The sequence below is a fragment of the Pinus tabuliformis genome, chromosome 2_2 (assembly GCF_031772625.1).
Source record: "Pinus tabuliformis cultivar Carrire ecotype Pingquan chromosome 2_2, CPIR1, whole genome shotgun sequence".
NCBI lineage: Eukaryota > Viridiplantae > Streptophyta > Pinopsida > Pinales > Pinaceae > Pinus > Pinus tabuliformis.
Window position 1 is genome coordinate 1,085,754,739 of NC_142300.1, and position 13,766 is coordinate 1,085,768,504.

General features: G+C 40.7%; 1 pseudogene; it reads right to left on the reverse strand.

The window, feature by feature from the left end:
- Nucleotides 1-12,782: 12,782 nt before the first annotated feature.
- On the reverse strand, nt 12,783-13,313 carry LOC149197160 (sister chromatid cohesion protein PDS5 homolog C pseudogene; annotated as a pseudogene).
- Nucleotides 13,314-13,766: the final 453 nt, after the last annotated feature.

Below are 13,766 nucleotides of genomic sequence, written 5' to 3' on the forward strand. Positions count from 1 at the left end.
CAACACTCTTCCCCGCCAAAGACAAGCTCCATGAGAAGTCTGACTATCACAGATGGAAGATGTCTCTCGATCTAACTTTAGAAGATCATGAAGTGTTGGCCCATGTGAGAGGCAATACTGCTTCACCTCCATCAAATGCATCCACTGCTGCCAAAAGCAAGCTGTCGAAGGGATAAGTCAAAGCAAGGAAGATCATCGAGGATTCTATCGACAAGCGCCTTGTGGCCTATGTTTCCAAGCTAACAACCTCCAATAAAATCTACGATAGACTCGTGAGTTTATTTAAAGTTAATGATGCAAATCAAGTTTTGTTCCTTAGAAATAAGTTGAAGGAAATTAAGAAGGGAAAAGATAAGAGTATGCAAGAATATTTCCTTAGCATCACCGAGATCAAGAATGATCTCCTATCTATTGGGGAAGTAGTTCATAACATGGAAATGATTATCACAACTCTTGGAGGACTGCCCCTTAAATGGTATATATTCAAGACTACTCTTCTCAACAATAATGTCATCCCAAGATTTGAGGAATTGATGGCTAGATGTATTCAAGAAGAGACAAGGATGGAAGAGCAAGAAATTCTCGCACTTAAAGGCCATCGCTCTTCCTTTTCTTCTCATGCTAAAAGAAGAAACAATTCTGGGGCTAAATCTAAAGGAAAGGCTGGAACAAAGTGTGAAAGAAAAGGTCGATGGGACAATTGCAACAAAATTGGCCACTATGTGAGGGAGTGCCTTGATAAAAGGGACTCACACCACGACGATGACCAAAATCACTCTCAAGGCAATCAAAGGAATGTCAGGTGCAATGGCAGAGGTAAAAGAGATGCGAGAAATCAAGGAAGAGGACAACCCCTCAAGAAGGCAAGAAAATCCAGGTATGATTTTGATGTTGTTAATAATAAGCAAGATGAATATTGTCTACCAGTGGACCTCTCTACTACTGCTCCCCCGGACTCGCTGGGAAATTGGCTTATTGATAGTGGTTCCTCAAGGCACTTCACTGGTTTTAAAGAAGCTCTCTTTAATCTGATAGAGAAGGAGACCAACCTGAAAATTGTTCTTGTGGACAACGTAAAATATCCCGTGAAAGGTGTAGGGAATGTCACTCTTCAATTGAATTAGGGTAATACAATTCATTTGCAAGAATTCCTATATGTATCTCATCTAAAAAAAAATCCCAGTGTCCATTTGGAAATGGAGGACAAAGGCTACAAGTTAACCTTTATCGATGGCAAGGTAGGCATATGGAAAAAGAATTTTAAGGAAGCTTTCACTTGGGTTTCGAGTTGATTCATTATATTAGGTCGGAGGAGGTCCATTGCGTCTCATGTCTTGTGACACATCACTTCAATCTGAGCTATGGCATCGGAGGTTTGCTCACCTTCATTATAAATCTCTACCCAATGGAAGACAAATGGTGATAGGGATGCTCGAGTTCCGAGTAGAGCAAGAAGGTGTATGTCCTGGATGTGCTGAACGAATTCTCAATAGGGGACCATTCCCATCAAGCCAAAGCAAGACCTCCGATATATTGTAGTTGGTTCACTCAGACATATCTGGTATGATTCTTGTGAACTCTTTGGGAGGATATTTATATTACCTCACTTTTACAGATGATTATTCTCGCAAGACATGGATATACCACTTGAAAAAGAAGGATGAAGTGTTCACTTGGTTTCGTCACTTCAAAGCCTTGATCAAGAATCAAACCGAAAAGAAGATCAAAATATTAAGGACTAATAATGGGACTGAGGATGAATACAATGAGGTCAACACCATACAATCTTGAGCAAAGTGGTGTGGTGGAAAGAAAGAATCGTACGATTGTGGAAGTTGTCCATACTATGCTTCACGATCAAAGAATTTCGAAGTTGCTATGGGCCAAAGATGCGAATATCGTTGTATATGTGAAAAACCGATGCTCTCATCAAGCATTGGGTTCCAGGACTCCCAAAGAAATGTTGTTAAAATTGGCAACTACGGCCAAAATCCATGTGGGTCATCTTATTAATGGAAGCTGATATTTTTCTTGGATCCCTCTCATCAAGAGGTGTAGGATTGATCCAAAGATCATATGATTCCAATAAGTATTCATAGAGATATAAATTTATTTGTGTTATGAGACAATTCATCAAGGTCGGCCAACAACCAAATAAACCCCACTTGTGCTCAACGTTTTACTATAAATAGAGGTGGCCGTCAAGTCATTTTCAACAAACTTGGGATCTCTTTCTCTCTACTTGTGTTTGGGTTTTAATAGAGGAGAGATCCTAAAGGATAATGCCACCCTAATCTAGAGGGCAGAAGCCAGAACTACTCAAAACTGCCGTGAATAGCCGGAACAACTAGAACTACCTGAACTACCGGAATTGCCGAAACTGCTGGAAACTACCAAGAATTGATAAGAATTTTCGAAACTACCAGAAGCTGGAACTACCGGGAACTGTCGAAATTATCGGAACTACCAGAACTACCGGGAACTATTGGGAACAACTGGAATATCCGGAACTGCCAAAACTTCGAGAACTGTCGAGAACTACCGAGAAGTGTCGGAATTGCTAGAACTACTGAAACTGTACGAAACTATCAAGAACAACTAGAACTGTCGGAACTATCAGGAACTGTTGGAACTGCTAGAATTGTCGGAATAGCTAGAACTGTCGGAACTGTTGGAACTGCCAAGAACTACTGAAATGGCCGAAATTGTGAGAACTGCTGGAACTGCCAAAACTGCCAGGAACTACCAGAACTACCGGGAACTACCGGAGCGCCAGGAACTACAGGAAATGACAGAACTGCCAGAACTACCAGGAACTGCCTAATTGTCAGGAACAACCAGAATAGTCACAACTGTCTAGAACTGGTGGAACTGTGGGAACAGTTAGAACTGCGAGGAACAACTAGAACTGGTGAGAACTGTCGGAGCATCTGTATCTGAAGGAGAGAAGCATGCGAGGGACAACTAACTTAGGGACAGTTGTATGGTACTTAGCAACAAATACACCAAGCATGCAATGTTACAACTAGCATGCAAGGGACAACTAGCATGCAACAACAAGCATGCTAAGGACAACAAGCATGCTAGGGACAATAAGCAACCAAGGTGTAGCCAACACAAAGGTTAGTATGGCAACATGGTGCAACAATGGCACATAACGCAGTACAATGATGATTAATGAAGCGTGATGAAATGTAGCATATTGATGATGGGTGCAACACGATGTAGCACGGTGATGTGCAGCATGATGACAAAATGCATCACAACGATAGGTGAAGGAGTCACCTTGGAGAGTCTGTTGAAGTATCATGTCTTCAACTGATCTCATGTATCATCTCCTTAGGGAAGATCTATGCTCTTATCTAGATAAGTCAAAGTGTTGACTTCTGTTGCAAACGTACTATCTCTCTCTCTCCCTACTGAACTATTAAAGAACATATAAGAAGAATTGATCAAGGGTTTCACCACATTGGGGTTTGTCCCTAGCTAGCACCACATCTTGTGTCCTACTATCTTGGCTTGTCTTCTATGATTTATGTTTATGTTCTATTTGCAGTTTACTTTAATTCTGATGTGATTTCTAATCTAGAAAAGATATTGAGCTAATAGTGAAAATTGAAATAAATTGCTCTGAGCATAGAACATACCTAAAATTAACATGGTATCAAAGCTAAGGTGAGGACAATGCCCAAGCAAGAGTGAAAGAGAAATCACTGAATATAGTTGGGAAAGGACAAAAGGATTAGTGGATTCCTCATCCCTCTTCAAATTCACCGGGGTGAAGTCGAAGCAGAGAATATTATCAGAATGGCACAGTGGAAGTTTTTGATGGCCTACCTAAAGATCATTTCATTGGGAATTCTGGATCTAAGGGTGGAAGGAAAGACAGATGCCTTGGTTGCAATAAGTTTGGCCATTATGCGAACGAGTGTCTGAATGGCAAAGACAAATCTCTTGATGAAGACAACAATCATTCCAGGGACATCTTCAATGATCAAAGGAATGACAGGTAATGCAGGTCATCAACGAAATGGGTGACTCTTCCAAGAAAGAAAGGAACCCCAGGAATGCAGAATCAAATGTTGTTTTTGATCAGATAAAGAAGCATTATCTTGTATTGGCCCTCTCCTTCAGATTCTTTGGGAATCTGTCTTATTGATTGTAGTGCTTCAAGGCACTTCATCGTATAGTAGGGTGCACTCTCTAATTTTGTAGAGATGGAAACAATCGTGGGATTATACTTGGAGTCAATGCCATCTATCCTAGAAAAGGTGCAGGGAATGTTACCCCTCAATTGAATGAGGGTAACTCTATTCATTTACAAGAATATCCTTTATGTAGCTAATCGCAATAAGAGCCTGGTGTCCATCTCAGAAATGGAACTCAAAGGTTTCAGAGTCGCATTCATCGATGGAAAGGTACATGTTAAAAAATAGAATTTTCAAAGATCCTTTTTCTCATGGGTTCTGGGTTGGAAATTTGTATCAAGTTGCAGAATGGTCCATTGGGGATCATGTCAATTGACATATCACATCTATAACACTTGAGGTATACCTATGGGGCCCTTCTCGATGTGGGTCAGATGGTGATAGGGATGCCTGAATTCAAGAAGAGCATGAAGGTACATGTTTGAGATGTATTGAAGGAAAATATTATAAGTAGACCATTCCCCTCATTCAGCAGATCCACAGGTTTGGAACAACCCAAGAAGTTTGAGATTCATGATTGGGAATCTCATGTATATAGGTGGAAGAAAGCCCTCTATGGCTTGAAGAAAAACACCCCGGGTGTAGTATGAGAGGATTGATAGCTGTCTCATGAAGTTGAGATTCACTAGGAGTGAAACTGATCCAAACCATTACCCGAAGGTTGTGGATGATAGACCTCTCATATCGACACCTTCTAAGGAAGACCTATTTCTGATAGGTGCAGACCCTCTCATTTGCAGAAGTAAGAGGGAGCTGGATTCCAGATGTGGAATGATAAATTGCATGCCTATGACTACCTCGAGGACCTTAACTTTCAGAAGATATATGGTAGTGATGTTCGACCAGATTTGGGAAATGTGTCTGAGTTTCATAAAATCATTCATGTTGATGTTCTTGGTGAACTTCCGTTCGGACATATGTTTTGCAGTTAGTATGGTGAGCTCATATTTGTTTGAGCCTCCCTATATTGGTGCCAAGAATATTCTGAGATATCTTCAGGGCACAATCTCTCATGGATTGAGATACACTTCCAGAAATATGAAACTGCATGATTATTTGAATGTTGACTGGGCAGGCGATGTGGAGGATCACTAGAGCACTTCTCAATGCTGGTTCTCTTTGGATTCTGCTTTGATATCTTGGATGAGTAGGGAGCGGAAGTTGATTGCTATAAGCACCACCGAGACCGAATACATAGCTACGAGTATGATCTTGTGTGAAGCTGCATCATTGAAAAAGCTCTTAAGTGAGCTATTTGAACACATGATGAATACCAATGTGATTCTCTATGACAACCAGATAAGGGATCCGATTAGTGAGGAATCATGTATTCAATGATTTCTCCAACAGATAGACATTAGACACTACGTTATCTGGATATGGTAAGTCGATGAGCGAGGAGGCTCCATCGCATTGAGACTAATGTACAGGTCACAAACATTTTTCCAAAGCCTCGGGGAAAGGTCAAATCTATGACTTTCCCTACTGACTTGGAGTCATTGAGAGACCTTCTTATAAGGGTCCTGCATGTTGCATGCATTGAGCTTTAGGAGCTCTCAGGAGCTTGGGGTACTTACTGGAGTAACATACGACCATAGGGCAACTAACCTCCCCTGGTGGTACACTATGTACAGGATGACAGGTTCAACCTTCGCCTGTGATACCCCGTGGCGACTATGGAACACGATGATTAGTTCTCCTGTGTGCCGGGATGATTAGTTCTCCAATGGAAACTATGGAACAGGATGATTAGTTCTCCCGTGGCAACTTTGAAACAGGACGATTAGTTCTCCTGTGGGCTGGGATGATTAGTTCTCCCATGGCAACTATGGAATAGAATGATTAGTTCTCCTATGGGCGGGGATGATTAGTTCTCCTGTGGCAACCGTGGAACAGGATGATTAGTTCTCCTATGGGCCGGGATGATTAGTTCTCTCGTGGAAAATTTGAAACATGATGATTAGTTCTCCTATCGAGGCATGCTACCCATGCAGTCTGGAATTCATGGGAAGTACCTCTCATCTGATCAATGAGTAGGGAAAAGGGGTTAGGGACCATAGTAGTACTATCGATCGATGCATCATTGTATCTATTATACTCCCTATGTTAGGATGACCTCCATTGATCTGGGATCAATGAAACTGATCTAGGATAAGTATGAGTGGTTTGAGACACTCTCTTCTGATATTGATCTCGGATCGATAAAACTTACTTCGGGTTAGTAAGAGCGATGTGACACACTCTCTTCAGATGAAACTGACTTCGGGTTAATAGAGAATGGTATGAGACATTCTCGATCAATTGTTCCTCTTCATGGTTCAGCAGAGAAAAGCTCAACAGAGCAATGCAGGACAATGAGGGCGGAGATAGTATAGTCAGACATATGGATCGGCAGATGGAATTCTCCCTAGTTGAGAGGGAGTGTTAAAATTGGCAACTAGGGCCAAACTTCATGTGGGTCATCTTATTAATGGAAGCTGATATTTTTCTTGGATCCCTCTCATCGAGAGGTGTAGGATTGATTTAAATAATATCCGATTATGATAAGTATTCATGGAGATATGAATTTATTTGTGTTATGGGACAATTCGTCAAGGTCGGACAATAACTAAATAAACCCCACTTGTGCTCAACGTTTTAGTATAAATAGAGGTGGCCTTTACGTCATTTTTTCAACACACTTGGGATCTCTTCCTCTCTAATTGTCTTTGGGTTTTAATAGAGGAGAGATCCTAAGAGATAACGCCGCCCTAATGTAGAGGGCAGAAGCTGGAACCGTCAGGAACTGCCACGAACATCCAGAACAGCTGGAACTACTAGAAATGTCGGAACTGCCAGGAAGTGCCAGGAACTACCGGAACTACGAGAAGCTAAAACTATAGGGAACTACCAGAACTATGAGGAACTACCGAGAACTACTCGAAACTACTTGGAATAGCCGGAATAGCCGAGACCGCTGTAACTCCCTGAACTACCAAAACTATCGAGAACTTCCAGAATTGCTCGGAACTACTAGGAATAGCTAGAACTATCAGAACTGCTGGAACTGCCGAGAACTGACGGAACTACTAGAACTGTTAGGAACTGCCAGAACTGCTGGAACAACCAGAATTGCGAGGAACTACCAGAACTACCAGGAACTGCTGGAACTACCGGAACTGCTAGAATTGCCAGGAACTACCGGAATTGCCGAGAACTTTTGGGAACTGCCGAAAATGCCAGAACTTCTACAAATGCCAGAACTGCTAAAACTGCAGAGAACTACCGGAACTGCCAGGAACAACCGGAACAACCGGAACTACTAGGAACTCGCGGAATTGCCGAGAAGAGCCGGAGCTGCCAGAACGACCGGGAACTATCGAAGCATCCATGTCCGAAGGAGAGAAGCATACAAAGGACAACTAACTAACATTATGACAGGTGTATGGTACTTAACAGCAAATACACCAAGCATGCAATGTTACAGCTATCATGCATGGGACAACTAGAATGCAACAAAAAGCATGCTAAGGACAACAAGCATGCTAAGGATAACAAACATGCTAGGGATACCAAGCAAGCAAGGTGCAACCTGCACAAAGGTCGGTATGGCAACATGGTGCAACAATGGCACATAACGCAGTACAACGATGGGGACAGTGATGATTAATGAAGCATCACGAGATGTAGTATAGTGATGATGGGTGCAACATGGTATAGCGTGTTGAGGCACATAATGATGACGAAATGTAGCAAAACGATAGGTGAAGGAGTCACCTTGGAGAATCAGTTGAACTAGCATGTCTTCAACTGATCTTAGGTATGATCTTCTTAGAGACGATCAATGCTCTTATCTAGATAAGTCAAAGTGTTGAATTTTGTTGTAAACATACTATCTCTCTCTCTCTACTGAACTATTAAAGAACATATAAGAAGAATTGATCAAGGGTTTCCCCACATTGGGATTTGTTCCTAGCTAGTGCCACATCTTGTGTCCTCTTGTCTTGGCTTGTCTTTTGCGATTTATTTTTATGTTCTATTTGCAGTTTAATTTAATGCTGATGTGATTGCTAATCTGGAAAATATATTGAGCTAACAATGAAAATTGAAATAAATTGCTCTAAGCATGGAACATACCTAAAATTAACATATGTTCACTGCTAAGAAACCTGACGTATCTCATTTTAGAATTTTTGGAAGTCTGGTATATTTTCATGTGCTGAAGGAGAAAAGGAATAAATTGGGTGCATCTGGAAAGAAAGGAATCTTCATGGGCTATAGTGAAAGCACTAAGGCCTATAAAATTTGTGGCTGGTCAAAGGGAAATCGAGATTAGCCATGATGTCACCTTTGACAAAGATATGGATCTTAGCAAAATTAACAATCTTCCTACTCAAACGGGATCCAACGAAACTGACACTAGGGAACCAAAGGAAAAGGAAGATGAGATGATGCCTCATGTGGAAGAAGCAATGGATTCTATTGATCCCCCTCTGCAAGAGCCTTCCTCTTCGAGGAAGAGGCCTTCATGGCTTAGGGGGATGCTTGATGATGTTAAAGGGCATGTTGCACCTAAGGGAACCTTCGAAGAAAGTAAGAAGTCGTCCAAGTATCAGCGATACTTGACCATCATGAAGACACTCATCCAAAATGAGCCTTTGTCATTCGCAGAAGCTATCAAACATCAAGTATGGAAGGATGCTATGACCGAAGAATATGAGTCCATCATGAAAAGCGATATCTGGGATGTGGTCCCCAGACCCTAGGACAAAGCAATTGTCACTTCGAAATGGCTTTACAAGATAAAGCATGTAGTTAATGGAAGTGTGAAAAAGTATAAGGCTTGTTTTGTCGCTAGTGGCTTCTCTCAAAAGGAAGGTATAGAATATGACAAGATATTTGCACCTGTTGCCCTATATACTTCCATCTGCTCGATCATAGCCCTTTCTGCTTTGCAAGGATGGAACCTACATTAGATGGATGTCAAGACCACGTTCTTACATCTTTCGATCAAAGAGGAGGTCTATGTGGAGCAACCTGAAGGATTTGAGATTCATGATCGAGAATCTCATGTGTGTCGATTGAGGAAGGCCCTCTATGGGTTGAAGCAAGCACCCCGAGCATGGTATGAGAGGATTGATAGCTACTTGATGAAGCCGGGATTCACTAGGAATGAAGCCGACCCTAACCTTTACTATAAGGTTGAAGATGACAATCCTCTCATACTGGTGTGGTACATTAACGACGTCTTTCTAACCGGTGCAAACCCTCTCATTCAGAAATGTAAGAGGGAGTTGGATTGTGAATTTGAGATGAATGACCTAGGACTAATGGACTATTTTCTAGGACTAGAAGTCTAGTAGAAGCGAGGGGACATTTTCCTATCTCAAGGAAAATATGTGGTGAAGATATTGGAGAGATTCGGTATGGTGGACTGCATCCCCGTGACTACCCTGATGGATCTTGACTTCAAGAAGTTAAGTGGTAGTGCTGCCAGACCCGTTTTACAAAATGATACCGAGTATCGTCAACTCATCGGAGCATTGATGTTCTTGGTGAACTCTTGTCTGAATATATGTTTTGCGGTCAACATATTGACTGAACATATGGTTGAGCCTCACCACTCACATTGGATTGGTGCCAAGAATCTATTGAGATATCTTTGTGGCACAATCACTCATGGGTTGAGATACACTATGAGAGATGTGAGACTACATGGATATACCGATGTTGATTGGGTAGGTAGTGTGGTGTACGGAAAGAGCACTTCTGAGTGGTATTTGTCTTTGGGATCTGCCTCGATATCCTAGATGAGCAGGAAGCAAAAATCGATGGCTTTGAGCACTACCGAGGCAAAGTATATTGCTACCAGTATGGCCTCTTGTGAGGCGATATCATTGTGAAAGCTCTTCAGTGAGATGTTTGGATTTACATTGGATACAACTGTGATCCCGTGGGACAACCAGAGCGGGATTCGTTTATCAGAAAATCCAGTATTTCATGATCGCTCCAAGCATATCGATATTACGTACCACTATATTTGGGATATGGTGCAGCAAGGAGCAATGAGGCTCCAACATATCGATACAAATGAAGAGGTCGCTCACATTTTGATGAAACCCCTAGGAATGGTATAATTACTGACTTTCCAAGAATGACTTGGTGTCATTCAGAGATCCTGTTATGAGGATCGAGTATGATGTATTGAGCTTTAGGAGCTCTAAGGGGGCACGGGGTACTTCCTGGAGTGACATGCGACCAGAGGGTGACTCACCATCCCTTAGTGGTGCACTATGTACAAGGAAAAAGGTTCAACCTTCCCCTTTGACACCTTGCAGCGACTGCAGGATAAGATGATTAGTTCTCCTATGGGACAGGATGATTAGTTCTGTGTGGCGACTGTGGAATAGGATGATTACTTTTTGTGTGGGTCAGGATGATTAGTTCTCTGTGGCGACTGTGGAACAGGATGATTAGTTCCCTTGTGGTGACTGTTGGACAAGATGATTCGTTCTCCTATGGACAGGATGATTAGTTCTCCTCTCAAGGCATCCTACCCATGTAGTCTCGGATTCATGGGAAGTACCTCTCATCTAATGAATGAGTACGGAAATGGGGTTAGGGACCATATTACTATCGATGGATGCATCGTTGTATCTACCATACTTGCTATGCTAAGATGACCTCCATTGATCTGGGATCAATGATACTGATCTAGGATCAGTGAGAGTGGTATGACACTCTGAGACTCACTTCGGGTCAGTGGAGGATGTTATGATACATCCTTGATCATTTCTTCTTATTTATAGTTCGAGCAAAGAAGAGTAGAGCAGGGTTGAGCAATGCAGGGCAGTGCATTTGTTGGTTGGGATGGAAGCAATGGTGAGGGGGATTGCAGATGGAGTTCTTCCTAGTTGAGAGGGAGTGTTAAAATTGGTAAATAGGGCCAAACTACATGTGGGTAACATAATTTATGGCGGCTGATATTTTTCCTAAATTCCTCTTGTCGAGAGGTGTAGGATTGATCTAAAGATCATTTGATTTCGACAAGTATTTATGGAGATATGAATTTATTTGTATTTACTTCACAAATTGTCAAGGTGAGCCAAGAGTTAAATGTGTGGCACACATGCCGAGTGAATCATACAAATACAAGAAAGGTTGATTCATTTTCTCATCATCTCATCTCACTCATTCTTCTCTCTCGTTCTTTAGCTTTGGGTTATATAAGGAGCAACTCACATGTGGGAAGAAGGAGGACACATTAGGGCAAGGAGGACACTAAAAGGGGGATGCAAAAGTTGCTAAAGGTCTCTTTGACTTGGGTTGACCAAGAATTGACTCATCAAGGGTGCAGTTTTGGTGTCGCTACTTCTCCTAAGCAGGCCGTAGATTTTGGCACAAAAATCGAAGCAATCCATCGAGAGGTTTGACGAGTGTTGACTACCCTAGTTTTGGGGAGCAAGTTGACTTCAGTCCACAAGAGTTTGACTATGTTTTTGGGGCTATTCAAGGGCTGTTTCTTCAGGCTGTTCTAGGGCTAGTTGACCGGAAATTGACCAAGCTTATTGGAGGTCAATTTCAACTCGTTTGTCAAAGTTTGACTTTGCTAATCTAGGGTTTGTTGCTGCTGATATAAAATTACAAAATTATCATTTTGTACTATTTCTCTCTGCTAAACTATTGAAAATAAAAGAAGATTTGATCAAAGGTTTCCATCAATTAGGGTTTGTCCATGGCTAGCTGCCACATATTGTGTCTCTTGTATTGATTTGTTTTGTGTTGATGGTTTAATGTTCTATCTGCGCTTTACTTAATGTATATGTGATTGATAATATGCAACTAATAAAAAGGAAAGAAGTAAACTGCTCTAACAATAGAACATACCATAATTTAACACATATAAATATAAATGTCATCATTTAATAACATCCACCTCTCTAGGGTAGGGAATACTACCTTAAATTTGGTCCAAAACAAGATAATGTCCAATAATGCACATAAATGAAGCCTTACAGAACATTGAAATGTTTCAAAGCACTCTCACATTCGTTTAACAGGTAATCCAAGCATTCAACAATCTAAGCTGCTAACTAAAAGCTGATCCTTGCTCATGTTTTGAATCCAGTCGTTAAGCCTTTTAAGTTGGCAAAACAGAAACGAACTTTTATAAATATTTGCATGAGCTTTCGACACAAATATCCATCCATCGTTCTCTGCAACAGAAGTAATGGATAAATCCTACGATCATCGTTCTGATTGGTGAAATATAGGGAGTGAAACATAAGAATGTCAGAATAAAGCAAATATATTAAACACGCTATGAACATTAACTAAACAATCCATCCAGAGAGAAGGAAATTAGTTTAAGCATAGTAAATCATGGAGAAGGGCATTACTTATCACTTATATTCTAGACGAGTTACGTGGTCAATAAACTCCCAGCGCTGTTTCCAAAGTTGAAGTTTTTCACGATCACCATCGAAATATAATATGGTGTGCCTCTTCGACTTGGGGTCATACGATTCAACAACCCCCTCATAGAACTCCTTATCCGAAGGCCACCACACCTTTATCTTTCATCCAACGAACTTCTCATCTTCTCGTTTTCATGGAGTCATACACATCATTAGAGAAATTATTCTGAGAAACAGCAGAAAGAAAATGTTTGAACATATCAAGGACCAGGTGGTCTAATTCAAGGTCCAGCATAACTGTCCACAACTTGATCTCTCCAACGGTTTTGAGAATTACAAACCTTCTTTTAAAGGATGAACTGTTAGCCTCCTCCAGTTCCTTAAAACTTCCCACAATGAGTTTAAATATCTCTTTCATCTCTTTTTCATTGTATGGTTCGTCAGGCGTCGTTATTCTGGCGATTTGGGTGAAGCAACTGATGACCAACAGCATTACATCTTTGTCCGGGTGCCTCATAAGGTATGGAGTTACCAGAGAAACATGTGAAGGGAACATTGCTTTGAGAGTTGATACGAAAGGTGCTTGTTTTACCAAGAGCAGCCAGGACTCAACTTTCTCTAAAGCTTCAAGTAGCTCATCCTTCGATGTCGGTGGAATTTCTAGCCTCCTCCCTGCTTCAAACAGTTTATGTTGTTCGTCATTTTCCATTCTTCGTTAAAACCACTTCAACAGCAGAGAGAAATCAATCGAGGAGAGAGATAATATGAAGAGTAATGACAAGAGAGTTTTTAGAATGGTTGGGCAATACATGTTTTTAATATGAATATATTTTATAATTTCTATTTTTTGGGTTCAAACTCCGTTTTACCAATGTAAATAGTAAATAGTATGAATTTTGTGATATAATGTAAATAATAATCTTTTTCACATTAATTACATCATTGGTTCAACTAATTAAATATATATTATAAAATAATGATCTGGTCAAGATATTTTTTATTTATAATATAATGATCTGGTCAAAATATTTTTTATTTTATTTAGTTAAAGATATTTTTATAATTTCAAAAAAGAGTAGTTTAAAAACCTACAAAATAGCTCACAAATTTGGTGAAGATTATAACAAATTTGAGCAATATTTTTTTAAAATTTTGGTTACAC